The following is a 10,450-nucleotide window of genomic DNA, read 5'->3' on the forward strand; positions in this document are numbered from 1 at the left end:
GTTAAAAGAGCGTTAGCTATAGTTGAAGCTTGTAGGCAGAAATCAATATTGTCCTTATCCTCAACTAACCATTGATGGAATAGCCTGTTCTATCAACTAAATATTTGTTTTCTATTTTAAAACTAGAATTGCATTTCAGATATTTCACTTTAGCATTAAGGAAAGTGGTGACACCCAAAACCAAATAACAACATAACCTAATGCTGGTGAAACTAAAAAATAGCTTAGCATTTCCTGTAAAGAATAAACATTTGAGCATCTTTCAGGTCTAACCACTGTAATTCTGATCCTCTGACATACAGGATGATTTTACACGGGCACTTCAAAAAATTTGTGGAAAATAGAATGAAGAGATAACTATAATTTGGTGCAAAAATCTTTAAATCGCATTTTTCCATAAAATGCACTTTCCATGAACTTTCCTTGTACATTTCCCTGGGAGATGAACTGCACTGCACAGCCAAACAGACTCAGTCTTCATGTTACATATGTTCAAGCACTTTTGGTTTATTGCTGCTCTACTAAACGGTAACAAATGGCACTTTGGCATGTGAGTGACTTATTACAGAAGAACAGAACAGGTCTTGATCCCCTAAGCAGATATTTAAAATATGAAAAATAAGTGAAGTCTTTTGGATGACATACTTAGAGCAGGAAGGGCAGTTGTGTTCAGTATGGACATAATTAGGGAATAAATTACGGTTTACTTCCTAGTTCTTTGCACAGGGGCTAACTTTAGACCTTAAGAGGACTCCACTGTCCTATTCAGATGAGAAGTAAGCGGTACCTTAACAATTAACATTTGCGACCAGCATTGTGGTACAGCCGACGAAGCCGCTACAGCCGCTGCCCATGATGCCCATCCCACAGAAGTGCCACTGCAAGCCTTAGTTGCTCTGTTTCTGATCCAGTTCCCTGTGATACTCCTGGCAAGACAATGGAGGGTGGTCCAGATACTTGGGCCCTCTGCACCCATGGGAGACCCAGATGAAGTGCTTGGCTTTGGCCTGACCCAGACCCCACTGTTGTGGCCATTTGGGGAGTAAACTAGCAGAGGGACAATCTGTCTCTGTCTCTCCCTCTCTTTCTGTAACTAGGTCTTTCAAATAAATAAATCTTGTTTTAATAGTTAACATTTGTGTCTCTCTACTGTCACATTTTTCTCTTTGATCCTCACATTTGATAGTTTCAAGGTATACAGGGATGCCAGTCTTTTAATTTTCAGCCTGAATGTGTTCACCTCTACACTTCAGCTTGCCTAAAGTCACACACAATGAGAGCATGACCCTTTAGCAAATGTCAGCTTAGCTACTGCACTGAGAATTATAGTTCTAAAACAGCTACACTGCTTAAGTAGGTGCTGCACTGAGAAAGATTTTTTTTTTTTAAGCCTTCTCCTTTAACTTTTTGGTGATGGGGAAAATGAGGCTCAGATGTTATACATTTTTTCTTATATGACAAAGCTGGGTTGTGGACACAGTCATGTGTAGTTTAGAGTCCAAGCTCTTAACCACCATCCTATGTTGCTTCTTCCTACATCAAGCCCTTGCAGTTTTCAGCCTGAGATGTGATTTCTGGAGCCGGCACTATGGTGTAGTAGGTTAAGTCACAACTTGCAATGCTGGCATCCCATATTGGAGTGCCAGTTTAACTTCCAGCTGCCCCGCTTCTGATCCAGCTTCTTGCTAACGTGTCTCCCAGGGCAGCAGAAGATGGCCCAAGAGCTTATGCCCCTTCCACCCACATGGAAGACCCAGATGGAGTTCCCAGCTTTGGCCTGAATCAAAACTGGCTGCTGCAGCCACCTAAGGAGTGAACCAGTAAAGAGTTGATCTCTCTAGCTCTGTTTCTCTGTTTCTCTCTCTTTCTGCCTCTTTGCCTTTCAAATAAATAAATCTTTTTTTTTTTTTAATGTGTGATCTGTGCTATGCACCAGCCATTCCTAGGATTGTTTGCAAAGTGGGTGTAGTAACTATGGATCAGAGACATTGAATAGCATGCCTAAGATACAGCAGAGCAGCCATTCCAATGCAGGTCAGGTTAACTCTACATTCTATGTTCTCGCCTCACATGAATTGGTTTCTACTCACTGGGAATTTTTCCATTGCCAACTTAGCACCACAATTCACCTATAGATACTTAGTACATATTCAGATAAACATCAAGCTTCAAATCGTAAAGATTCCTGCATGAATCTGGCTCTCCCACTTGGTGATATGACCTTGAGTAAGCTAATAACTCCTGATCTTATGGGGACTAAGGAATAGATATCTTTTCTATCACAAATTACTTAACATGAAAGTCAAATGGGAGAATAGAACAGTGCTTTGTAAGACATAAAGCTCAATAAAAACTAAGTGCAGTAGATTCATTTATGGAAAGACCTTCATCTGTACCTCTGGACATGGCGTGAAAGACAAAATAAAAGGTTTTATAGGTAAGAGGAAACCATCTGGTTCAAGGATAATGATCAATTTTACTGGAAGCTGTTTTTCTAAAGTAACTGAGACAGTCTCCTAATAAGTGGAGATTACTTAGACTCTGTAAAACCCCAGTAGAGGGAAAATGATTTGGGAGGGAGGTGAAAAGATAAAAGGAAAGAGAGCACTGGTATTCCTGGGGTAGAGAAAGCAATACTCAAAGTAATGGGGGAAGTGTCTGAGGCCTATGCATCTTCATGATATGAACTGTATTTAAGTGTGCTTGCCTTACTGTTTCCATGACTATGGGGATTAAAAAAAAATCTTGTTATGCTTTCCAATGAACAACTGAGTTAAAAAAGCAGCTGAGCTGGGAACGTTGCTCTTGGGTCAGTGGAGGGCTTGTTGAAATGCAGATGCCTAGGCCCTCCTGCTAAAGTTGGGTACAGCAGGTGTGGGATGGGGAGGAGGACTTGGTGATCTGACAAGCCCCCAGGTGACACCATGTGCTGCTCCAGGGACTGCACTCAAAGAACCACTGTCTGCCTGGATTTCTTGCCAGCCTTGAAGGACACAGCACGGCCACAAATGCCCAGTCATGAAGGACTGAATTCGTGCAGTGCAAACCTACCTGAAGCAGTTCATGTATCACACAGAGACCTAAATCTGTTTCTGAGTAACACTTTGCAGGAAGAAACAGGGAGGTGTTTTTGCTAAGAGAAAGCCTTCACCCTATATCATTTGGATTTTTTTTACAAGTTGAACAGTGCTTCAGACTCAGTTTTCTGGGACCTCTTGATTTACCTCTTCCCTTTGCTCTGCCGTTACCTGAAAACCCAGCTGCACAGCCCTCATCCATGCTGCTCCCTAGCAACTCCACACCACGCCATCCTCAGCGTGCCCCAGGAATCAGACTTCTTGCCAGCTGAATGCAGTTGAAGGCAGCTGAAGGTCACTTGCCTCTAGTTAGCTTGTAGAAGCAGTGATCGTAGTTAAAAACTCCCAAGCTGCTTCTAGACTGTGGCAGGTACTTTTATGTTCCTGGGATTTTATATGCCTTGAGGTTTTGCTATCTACCGGATGCAAAAACTAGCAAGGACTAGAAAACTAAATATTGGGGTTAAAACAAGTTTGGAGGATGTAAAAAGGGCAACGTAAGTAGAGAAGAGGTTCTATTTGGCTAGTAACTTCCATTTTTAAACCAGGAAGCACTTTGTTCCGATTCTGCCTGTCCCAGAGCGGCAGGCTTCCTTCCAGGGTAGGAGAAGGATGCGGGGAGGGAAGTAGCCATGGCAACACGCCCAGCTTTGTGGGCAAGGATAGTAGGGGGTCCGCACCCGCACGCACTTTGAAGAGTTTGTATTTCCAGCCTGGTGGCTCAGTGTAGTCCGGGTGGTCCCTCCCTTCCCACTTCCTCCTGCTAGAATGCTGACTTCAGGGAGAACCAGCGCTCCTTCTCTCTGCAGGGCGTCTCAGAGGGTGTGGGGAAGACTTCCACCAGACCAGCGGAGGTCATTCTGACCAAACCAAACAGCAGGCTTCCAGGCTGGGAACAGAGAGTAACTCCCTGTCTGTTCTAGCATGAAAACAAGCAAACACACCGGCTTTGTTATTATTAAGTGCTTGAATGATTAGCATTTTTCAGGTAGGTAAATGCTATCCAATTTTGATGAAGAAATTCTCCATTTGCCTTGAGTTTTGACAAAAACACAAGGTTCAAAAGAGAAGCAAAAGTTCCCTAATCAGATAAAGTTTTCTAAATATATGAGATTAACTGTCTTCTCAATAACCTTAGGCTAGGTACTGTTATTCTCCCCAGATAAGAGAGTTGCAGTCCAGAGTGATTATGTAACTGCTCAAGGTCATGCAGCCAGCTCTTAGGTAGCTGCGACTTGAGCTTAAGCAATGGGACTGCAGAACCCACCCTCTTTAACTGCTACCCCATTGTGCTAGGTGGTAGGCAGCAAGGAGATGTGAGCTGTATCCACACCCAGCATCACTGGGCCCCCTCGTCAGGAACGGGCCTGTTTGCTTTCTCCAGGAGACTTGGTAGCCTGCTTTCCTTCTGACTCACAGGATTAATCCGGTCAGGATACATTATTAGGTGTTAGGTTGCCTTCACTGTACCTATTCGATGTTAAAGCCATTTCATCTCAATGTGATTTGGGCCAACCTCTGTGCAAATCCGTGGGGCAGCTTCAGCTTCAGAATGAACACACCAACACAGCAGGCAGAATTGTAAATACCAGCTCCTGTTACCCAGGTGTTTCACGTTGCCAATCTGGTTCCACTTCTGGTTCTGTCCGAAGGGTAGAACATCTTGTGTGTTTGGTCAGTTAGCTAACCTTTCCTGGCCGGCCGGCTTTCAAGCCTTCCTAGCAGGACAGGTATCAGGGCAACTTGAAGGCCAGGCAAGCCCTCAGTCGTCAGCTTCTCTCCCAAATATTTCAGTATCTTAGCTTTGGCGTAAGGTGATGATTCAGTGCCCAAGTGAAGAGAATGAGGAAGAGTTATCCCAGTAAGGAAAGAGTGACAGAAAAATCAGGCTCATGAGCATAGGGGCAGAAATGGAAATGAAGCAGCATGCATGGCACTACTTCAAAACGTCCATTGGAAATGGAATTAAGAGTTTATCTTGATGTAAAAAAAACTTTGAAATCCAAGTATACATGGGATCTTCCATAAGTTCATGGAAAATGCTCAATATTTAAAAAACTATGCATAGATTTCAAAAAATTTTTGTGCACAAAAACAAGTGTATCTTTTAATCCTTTTTTTTTTTTCTTTTCACAAACTTTTTGCCCTCTTTTATTCAGGATACCACCAGAAGCCCCTGTCCCTCCAGAACCTCCGGGTGGCCAGGAGCCACTCAGCACGGCATATGTCTTCAGGTAATTGAGATCTGGCTGAGCACAATAAATATCTCCCCTTTCGTCCCCCTCCCCGCCCCCCATAACCACTAACCAGAAGTCCCTGTCCCACAATCATGCCTTAAAAGCAATGGTCTTCAACCTCAACAAGGCACCCGAAATCCATGCAACCTTTGGAGCTAGAGCCCAAAGAGGCCTCGCGCGCAGGAATTCAGACTTGCAGTTTAATCTAAAATCATGAAGCCTGTAGTAGAAACACAAACTCCAGCTTTTGTACCTCATAAAGTAGGTGAGGCTTTTCACAAGTGCGGGGCTTCCTTCCCTCACTCACATCCTCCAGTGAGGATCAGCCATGGCCGAGATCACCAGAATGGCCAAGACATGCACGCGTGTTGGGGCTCAGAGATGGGAGACAGCTCTCTACCTTTCGCTTACTGGGTTCACATGGTGAACTGCAGGAGGCTAGGCTTAGGAAGCACTGGGGGTTCTGGGGCAGTATTTGGATCAGAGAGGAATGAGCTGGGAGTGGGAAGGGAAGGGAGAAGTCAGGTCATTCACCAGCAACAGGAGAATGAATACAGTCAGCCTTAGGAAGAAACTGATGAGGAATTTGGAAGAAGCGCTCTGTCCCAGAAATACATGTTGGAAAAGCCCACCAAGACCCCTTCTGTGCTAGCTCCAGATGCTTTCCACATCGTACTCTCACACCGTGTTGTGCTCTTATTTATGTAACCAGCACTGTGGCAGAATAGATGCTTCCCCAAGATTAAGAAGAGCTCATAACCTCAAAGCTCCTGAATTCTCAAGGCAATAATCCTTTCCTACAGGTATCACGGAGGCCCACCTCCCTTAACTGAGGGGAGCAATGGGAGAGAGGGTGACGAGGAGGACACCACCGGCCCAGAGAAGCGCAGGGTAACTAAGGCTGGCTGCTGGGGTCGGAGGCAAGCAGAGGGACCCCATCATTTGGTAGCTCCCGTGGTTAGTCTCCTGTCCGCTGCTAGTTCCCCCCTTCCCAACAAACAGCCAGAAGATGCTTCTGTGTGGGCAGCCATGTGAAGATTGTAAGAAAGATCAATTATGCATCTCCTCAAAGCCATTCCGGGAGCCCTTATGAGACATCTCCAAGGCTTCTCTGCGGTTCTCTGCTTTCCTCTGCCTTGGCTCCTGTTGGAGTGGCAGTACCTCTTACCTCCTTCTCCCCCACTCCCTTGCTTGCCCTGATTAGAGCCAGAAGTATTTTCATTAAGTCGCTTTATAGAGCAATAGCAACATTTACTATTCATGAAGCCGCCCCTCCGTGATGTTTAAGTCTTTCCATGTGTCTGGAAGCTTGTTTCTGTTCTCCTTTTACAGAGCGTCTCTCTTCCTTCCAAACACAAGCTCAAAAGAAAGAGGGAAGGCGGAGGGGGGTGCATGTGCCGGAGATAGCCTCCAGATTCTTCTAAGTGTTTCTAATCCAGTTAAATTTCCCTTTAGATTCAAACAGCTCCCTGCTGAAATCGACAGCCGACCTGAATTCCAGGCTAAGAATTAAGTCAAAAAGGAAAGGCGGCACAGACAAGTAACAGAGTCAGCTCTATGCTATGAAAACCGCTATGTTGACTGGGGCTCCCTGGATTTAACCCATTCATCTTCCCCTTGCTTCTCTAGGATTCTGACTTGATCTCTTCTAGCCGGCTAAGGGCAGGCAGGCGAGCAACTATTATTTACACACCACTCCTTGCTTTGGGGATAGAAAACAAGTTTGTTAAGTCCCTTGGGCAGACACCTCGTGAGGAATGCTGGTGTAACACAAAGTTCACATTTCAATGCCATATGTTGTCAGCCACCAGGGAAAGTCTTCTCTCTTGTGGGCACAAACCAGGTCCCCCCGGCTTTGTCACAGGGAAAAAATAAACATCATTTGAGGAGTTAATTAGGCGGTGGGTCGGCAGCCACAACAGAGCCCCACCAGGGCTGTCCACAGAGCCCTTAAGAGCACCACACACACACACACACACACACACACGGAGACGGCTGTTAAATGTCACAAGCCGGGCGTCTGGAGTCCGACCCCCAAAAGTAACTGCATTCCGAGAAGGCATTCCACAGATGTCAGGTCACACAAACGCGGGTCTCCCCCCCCCCCCCCCAAGCACCCTGTCTCATTTCTGAGATGTCCCGCAGCCCAAGGTCTGAACCCAAAAAGAGGAGGGGGTCGGTCGGGTGGAAGGGGAGGGTGGTGGGGAGCAAAGGAGGGGAGGAGGTCGCCAAAAAAAAAAAAAAAAAAAAGAAGCCAAAGCCAAAGGGGAGAAGGCTCGCGAAGCTACTCACGGGCTAGGAGCTAGCGCCTCCGCGAAGCCAGCATGCCTCCCCGTGCCCGGAGCCTCCAGGCGGCAGCGCAGCCGAGTCGGCGGGACCGGCTTAAATAGCCGCGGGCCGGGAGCCTCGGAGCCGCGCGGCCACTCCCGGCCAGAGATATGGTTCTAATCAGATGCTGGCAGCGGAGGACTCCTCAGGAATGTGCCGGGATGTTTTTGCTGCCTGGGCTTGGTAACTCCCCCTCAACGTGTCTGCTGAGTCTTCCAAACTTAACTGTTTATTAACTCGCGCCGCAGCCGCGCAGAGCGCCCGGCCAGCGGGGGGCGATCGCTGGGCGCCGCGGGCCAGGGGCGGGCGGAGGCCAAGCCCAGGCGGCGCGGGGCAGGGGACGCGGGAGCGGGTGATGGGGTGGGGGGTGGGGGTGGGGGCCGGGAAGGGTGCACATCAGGACAGGAAAGGGAAACTCTGCAGGAAAGGGGAGGGCCCCGCCGAGCCTCGTTCCCTGGCCTGCCACTTGGGGTGATGTGGCACCCGTGGGGGCCTGCGAACAAAGGGCCGCCTTCACCGCGGCGGGGCTGAGCGCCGAGCTGCTGTCCTGCAAAGTAGGACGGCGATGCCCCGGCGGGGAAGCCAGGCGCCTTCGCTGCGGATGTGGATGCGCGCTTCAGCTGGCGGGAGATGGGTGTCTAGGTGTTTGTGTATGAAATGTCACCCTGCGTAGACAGACATAAAAGCAGCATCTCTGTGCAACCAATAGAAGAAAACAGGTTCACGCCTCAATCACGCCTGTCAGTGGGCCCCGTTTTGAGTTAGAGATTGTGTATTGGCTTCCCTCCCGGCGTATTCTTGCGTCCATTGAATCTATCCTCTCCTTAGCGCTTCCTGTATCTCTATGGGAAACATGAGATGGGTGGAATGAAATAACTTAAAATACTCACATGCATTGCTCCCTGGAAGCCACTCTGCATGTCCTAGAGACCATGACCAAACTGGGACTTCATTGTCTCCATATTTTAAAAACAGGAACAATTGGAAAACATCCGGAGAAGTTCTGTCGCTTTTTACGAATTATGAAGTTGTTACTCTTTTGAAAGGCATGTTTCTTTTATTAAAGTCGGAGGCAAGGTGCGCTGAATGTGAAAATGCGAACTTGCGCCTCCGAAGCTGGGGGGAGGGTTATTGATTTTATTGAGGAAGGGACACAAGGGATTTGCGTTTTCTCTCTGGAAACTGAGGGTTCAAATCCGGCTTATGGGACACCGAGGATGTATTTTGTGGTCCCTGCCTAGCCCTCACTGCGAAGCCACTGTGTAATTTAGGGGAGCGCAACGTGAGTGGCAGTCACTGCTCTCAAGTAGGTCAGGCTTGGAACAGGCAGCGTGCAGGGGACCCTGGGGGGCGCCGGGACACTGCCTCTGCCAGCCTCTAGTGTTTCTGCCAGGCTCATGCCCCCACACCTGGGGGTGCTGACAGCTTTCAAAGTTGCTCTGAGGTAACTTGTTATTATTTGAGAAAAAAAAAACTAAAGACTTTATGTGAATGACAAGAGGCGTCACAAAATGTTAGCCCTAGATTGGTGTTTATGCATTGAGGCAGAGGACTTGAATTCTGGCACATCTGAGGATGTGGTGCTTGGCTTCTAAAACCTCAAGTCCCGAGGGGATAGTTTGACTTGTAAAGGTTAAGCAGCTGCAAAAGGGCAGCCGATGTGAGGCTCATGGAGGCAAAGAAACACGTGTCTCTGCACTTCGCCATGTCTTACTGTGGCAACTCAGAAGGGCCCACTCAAGCCTATGTTTTGAAACTGGAAGATTTTTTTTTTTTTAAATAACCTTTATTTTCTCAAAGCTAATAAGTGCATTGCAGGAAACTTAAAAACACAAGAAGCAAAGAACAAAGTCATCTGCAATCACCAGCAGTTAAGTTCAACGTGTCCTTCTGGGTCCCTGCGGACACACACAACATCACAACATCTGCTTTTATGTGCCTGAGCTAGGGAATGTATGGATCATACTTTTTCGCACTTCATGAATATTTGCCAATTCAAAGTCCCAAAGCTGTCTGAGTACTTTGATAACCAAAAATATACTACATCAACTCAATCTGTTAGGAAAAAATGTAATTGATTTTCTTGGGAATAAAAATTTTGTAAAAAACAAAAATAGCAGCAGGCCTCTAAATACAAATTTTGGCTGAGTTAACAATTAATATGCTGTATTCCCTTACATTGACACACAGCAACGGTGCATACTAAGTGTTCTGTTTCTAAGAGAATTCATGATCAGATTGGGATTATCAAAATATTAGCAAGAAGGCATGTTTGCTCTCACTTACTTAAGATTTTCCTACAGCCCAGCCAAAAGAAATGCACATCCACCAGTGGCTATCATCAACATGTAGATAGGACAGCTCTGGCTTTGTACTTCCTTCTGCCCCTCTGCTGCCGGCCCAGTGAGGACGTTCTGATACACGCTGACTGCTCAGAGGTGGTTTAAGGATTCCAGGTCCAGGATGCATCTTTTCTTTCAACTCTAACAAAAAGATACAAACTGCCTAATTCACCAGCTCTGCTTTTTATCCTGCATTGCCACCCAAGACATCTATAAAGCATAGCTGTTGTAAAGAATGAACTTTGTCCACAAAAAACATGGATATTTACAAAAAACGCACATACACATCTACTGGTCTAATCTAAAAGCATTTTCTAGCTATGGAAATACTAGTAATGAGCCCTTCCCTTCACCCTCCCCTTCCACCATTTCAGTGACCAAGCCCAGGACCGGGACATCTCCCTCCCAGGAGGGCTAGCAAGGGTCACTCCCAGCAGATAGCCCTTCCTAAAAACTACCAAAAGGG

The 10,450-nt window shown here is 46.8% G+C and overlaps 1 protein-coding gene across 2 annotated transcripts in view; it reads right to left on the bottom strand.

Annotated features, from left to right (window-relative positions):
- DAB2 (DAB adaptor protein 2) overlaps nucleotides 1–7,763 on the bottom strand; it is a 62,182-nt gene extending 54,419 nt beyond the window's left edge. The window contains exon 1 of one of the 2 annotated variants that reach the window (XM_062211708.1): nucleotides 7,607–7,763. The gene's annotated coding sequence lies outside the window, so the exon portion shown is untranslated. The remainder of the gene's footprint in view (nucleotides 1–7,606) is intronic. The other variant, XM_062211707.1, reaches the window with a different exon arrangement.
- Between the last annotated feature and the right edge of the window lie 2,687 nt (nucleotides 7,764–10,450).

The sequence above is a fragment of the Lepus europaeus genome, chromosome 15 (assembly GCF_033115175.1).
Source record: "Lepus europaeus isolate LE1 chromosome 15, mLepTim1.pri, whole genome shotgun sequence".
In the NCBI taxonomy this organism is placed as follows: domain Eukaryota; kingdom Metazoa; phylum Chordata; class Mammalia; order Lagomorpha; family Leporidae; genus Lepus; species Lepus europaeus.